Raw genomic sequence first — 4,671 nt, 5'->3', positions numbered from 1 at the left:
ACATGAGAACTTAAGAAAATAAGGAAAGTTGTAAGAAGCCATCAGGTCTGCACGTGGCAGTCCCTGTACAAAACACACCTCCCTATTTCCACCTATCGTCCCCATCCAGTCTAACCCTTCAAACTACCGCCTTATTGCTGACAGGCCAGTTCCAGAGTCACCCTTTTTCCTCTTGCTAGTTAACCAACAAAAGTGCTTTAGCCGTCGTCAGGTTCCACAATCAACTTTGCACACTGCTTGTCGTTTGGGGGAGTACCGAAAACAGAACTGGTAAGGCAAAAGGATCAATTCCACAGTCTTTTCGTAAACTATCAACCAAAAACGCTTCCTAAGTTGGTAAGCTCCCGAACAAATAAGAGGAGTGTTTGGTTTGAATAGCTTACGAAGAGACTAAAGCTGACCCGGTATATTCACTCGTAGTCTCGTCTGTCCTCGTCATATATAGAGAGAGTCACGGCATGTCCATTTAAGCAAATCCTGACCCCGCTTCTTGATGGTGATAGTGCACTGAAGAAGTAAGTTGACATACGCAGGGCACAGTAAGCGCGGGGCCAGTGATACAGACAGTTAGGAAAGCAGAATGTCAACGAAAGGATGGTAAAACAAGGCAGTGCTCACTGATTCATTTGAGTTGGAGAGAAGAGAGAAGTGTTGCTCGGGTGACCTGGAATAGACAAAAATGATGATGCGTATAGGATGTTTGGAAGACATTTGTACTGCAGTATTACCGGAAATAGATTATGATGGTGGTGGTGGTGGTGGTGGTGGTGATGAAGAGGAGGAGGAGGTTGTGGTGATTGTGATGAGAAAGATGGAGATTATTATGATGGTGATGATGATGGTGAGGAGGAGATGAGAGAGAGAGGAGGAAGAGGAGGAGGAGAAAGAGGAGGAAGAAGAGGAGGAAGAGGAGGAGATGAACAAATTTCTAATGATGAGGAGGCGGAAGAGGAAGAGAATATGTTGATGATGAAGAGGAGGAAAAGAAGAACGAGGAGAAAGAAGAAGAGGAGGAAGAGGAGGAAAAAAAGAACGAGGAGGAAGAAGAGGAGGAGGAAGAAGAAAAGAAAGATGAGGAGAATGATGATGATTATGATGACAATGACTGCAACACAGCGCCACAAATCGCAGTGGTGGTGGTGGCGCTGAGTGTTTACCCACCCAAACAATTAACAAAGACATAAATATAAATAGAAAATAAATAAAAGATAAAGAAAAATCATACGAATAGAAATCATGCTCTCTCTCTCTCTCTCTCTCTCTCTCTCTCTCTCTCTCTCTCTCTCTCTCTCTCTCTCTCTCTCTCACACACACACACACACACACACACACACACACACACATCTAGGATTAATGTTCCGTGTGGAGTCTGGCAACGTAACGCTTCAATGCATGACTCGAGTCAGCGCGGGTTAGTCTCACGTGACAATAAAGGCCATTGAATATAAGTACGTCCCCTGGAGATCTTGTATTACACCTCATCTTTAATTCACGTATCCTCCTACACACTAAAGAATGGTATAGATATTTCCCGCACTGTCAGACCGTGGACATTTGGCTCAGCTGCGTGAACAATACTCCAAACAAGGAACCTTCGAACTGAGACACTGAATCTGTAACTCTCAGCCGCCTTAGTCCTGCTCGCCTCGCCACTGCCGCGTGGTTACGACAAGACAGCGGGCGGCCGCGTACTAGTTTCCTTAGTACTTGTGCTTCCGTGTCAATACCGTGTGCTGTAAACTGCTGAACGAACTGAGATACTCATTCAGTTTTGGTCGCCTCTGCATTATCTCGTGGTGACGTAAAGGTGACGGCCCGTGTGTTAGTTTCCCCGGTAATTGTGCCTCCGTAACATTACTGTGTGCAGTGGTCGTGAGAACTGCGAGGCGGCGGTGCAGACTGTGCCGTGGAGAGCCGCGGAGTGTTGGAATCGCCTCTCAGTCACCTTGAAGGCGTCATATTCCCTCCCTGCTCTTCCCCGTGTCTTCCTGTCGATGTTGGTAATGTGCTAGTCACTATTTTGTGTGCATGTGTTTTGTTTATTTATTATTTGTGCATAGAGGAACTGAAAGGTTAGCAGCCTGCAGTGTTTTGGGTCAACCCATATTTTGCGTATTTGTTCAGTCATTACTTGCTTGTTACTTGCGCATAGAGGAAGTAAGGAAGGTAATAAGCTGCAGTGTTTCTGATCACCCTGTGTTCTGCGTATCTGTTCAGTCGTTGTTTATTATTTGTGCATTGAGAAACTAGTAGGAAACAGGATGCAGCGTCTCCAATCACCACTTGTCAACCTTCTCTTGGCCTCAACATTTCAATTGGTCTCCTTGTTCATGTTCATTTTAATAGTGTCACTGTTTGGTGCAAGTGTTTAGTTGATGTTGTTGTTGTTGTTGTTGTCGTTGTTGTTGTTGTTGTTGTTGTTGTTGTTTTATCTGCGCACAGAGGAACCACTAGGCTACAGCGTCTCAGATTACTCATAATCTTTCCCTTTCTTTCCCTGCCCATCACAATCTTTGCTTATTTCTTAGCAATTGAGGTTTTCCATGTTGGTATTATCGTTAGTTCAGTGATGCCACGGATGTTTTCAAGCCACAGCTTTGACGATTTGTTCAGATGAAGTTTGTTTTATTAATCACTTATTTATCAATCATTTATTAATGCAAGCTCTTGGAGTTTGCATTATTTTCTTGTGTTCTGGTGTGTGTGTGTGTGTGTGTGTGTGTGTGTGTGTGTGTGTGTTATTACGTAGGTAAGTAACAAGATGACAAATATCGCTAGATTCCTTAACAGGCTCTTAAGACTTTACTTAAAACAAGCGAAACTACAAAAATGTATCAGACTTAACGTGGCACTCAATGTACAAACGAATGAACCAAACCTACATATTATTATTTCCACCTATCCCCACTCATGAATATTCCCAATACTGTAAAGTTCCCTATTGACTGTGCACTGCCAACTGGTGAGTGTGTACCATTGAGTGGCGGGGGAAGCAAGGCGAGGGAGGGGCAGAGCTTGGGTAGCGTGGCTCAGGCAATGCAGCGAGCCCCGCAGATCCTACTTGAGCGAGGCAAAGGACGCCTCTCTTGCTTCGCTTGCTGATGGAAGATCCGCTCTCATTCCTGTCCTGACCTGAGGGATTATAAAACATAAATGCCCTGCATCAATTCAGCGCCCTCTCAGAGCAGAGAGAGAGAGAGAGAGAGAGAGAGAGAGAGAGAAGAGAGAGAGAGAGAGAGAGAGAGAGAGAGAGAGAGAGAGAGAGAGATTGTTGAACGAAAGACTGAACTAAAAATTGAGATGGAAAAAAAGGAGATGAAACGTTGAGAGAGAGAGAGAGAGAGAGAGAGAGAGAGAGAGAGAGAGAGAGAGAGAGAGAGAGAGAGAGAGAGAGAGAGAGAGAGAGAGAGAGAGAGAGAGAGAGAGAGAGTTTTCTGAATAGACGAGAGATTTGAAGAATTTGATAAGGTAGACAGAGATGCCGAGAGACAGGGAGAGAAATGGACAAATCGACAAAGAATAATCAGATGTAATTATGCATTAAAAAATTTAAAAAAATGTCCCTCCACTAAACATGAACCCTAACCTAATTACTCACTCACTCACTCACTCACTCACTCACTCACTCATTCGATCGCTTAACATGGAGAGGGGAACAATCTAACCTAACCACACTTTCGATCGCCTAGCACACACACACACACACACACACACACACATATACACACACACACAGAACACCAAAGCAAAGCCAAGCCAGACGAAGGCAAGCGGAGCCACTTCAATCATTCAGGCTGGAAGAAAACGAGCTCTCGAGTAAATAAATCTAGCGACCCAGCTGAAGCCTGCCTTAACCTAATCTATTCTAATCTAACTTTACATTATTTTACTTTTACCTTACCTTGCCTTGCCTTGCCTTACCTTTATTAAACCTACCTTACGTAACCTAACCTAACCTAACCTAACCTATCCTATATTATCTTATCCTATTCTATTATATCCAACTCTTACCTGACTTAACATTTCCTAACCTAACCTGACTTGACCTAAACTAACCTGACCTGACCTGACCTGACCTGACCTTACCCAACGTAACCTTACCTGCCACTCTCTCTCTCTCTCTCTCTCTACATGTGTCTTCCTTTCATCTCTAATGCAATCTCTTGTTTCTAGATACGAAAGGAAGCAACTTTTTCAACTTTTATTTCTTCAATTAGTGGAATTCATTACAAAAACTTGATTACTTGTTAATTTACCTGTTGACTGGTTGAGTGGCTGGCTGGCTGGCTGGCTGACTGACTGACTGACTGACTGACTGAATGAATGAATGAATGATTGGCTGACTGATTAACTAATATAAGAGAGAGAGAGAGAGAGAGAGAGAGAGAGAGAGAGAGAGAGAGAGAGAGAGAGAGAGAGAGAGAGAGAGAGAGAGAGAGAGAGAGAGAGAGAGAGAGAGAGAGAGAGAGAGAGAGAGAGAGAGAGAGAGAGAGAGAGAGAGACGAAGGAAGCTGTTTAAAGTCTGAAGAGAACACTTGTAGAAGGAAGAGGGTCGAGGGGAAGGTAGAATTATTAGCGAGACAGCAAACAGTGGCAGCAGGAGAGGAGAATGTGATGGAGAGAAACACGTCACGCGCACGTTCACTCCGCCAACCCCTAACTTGTCAATCA

Source organism: Scylla paramamosain, unplaced genomic scaffold (genome assembly GCF_035594125.1).
Source record: "Scylla paramamosain isolate STU-SP2022 unplaced genomic scaffold, ASM3559412v1 Contig56, whole genome shotgun sequence".
In the NCBI taxonomy this organism is placed as follows: domain Eukaryota; kingdom Metazoa; phylum Arthropoda; class Malacostraca; order Decapoda; family Portunidae; genus Scylla; species Scylla paramamosain.
The sequence above is the reverse complement of the archived record's forward strand: the minus strand, read 5'-3'. Positions refer to the sequence as shown.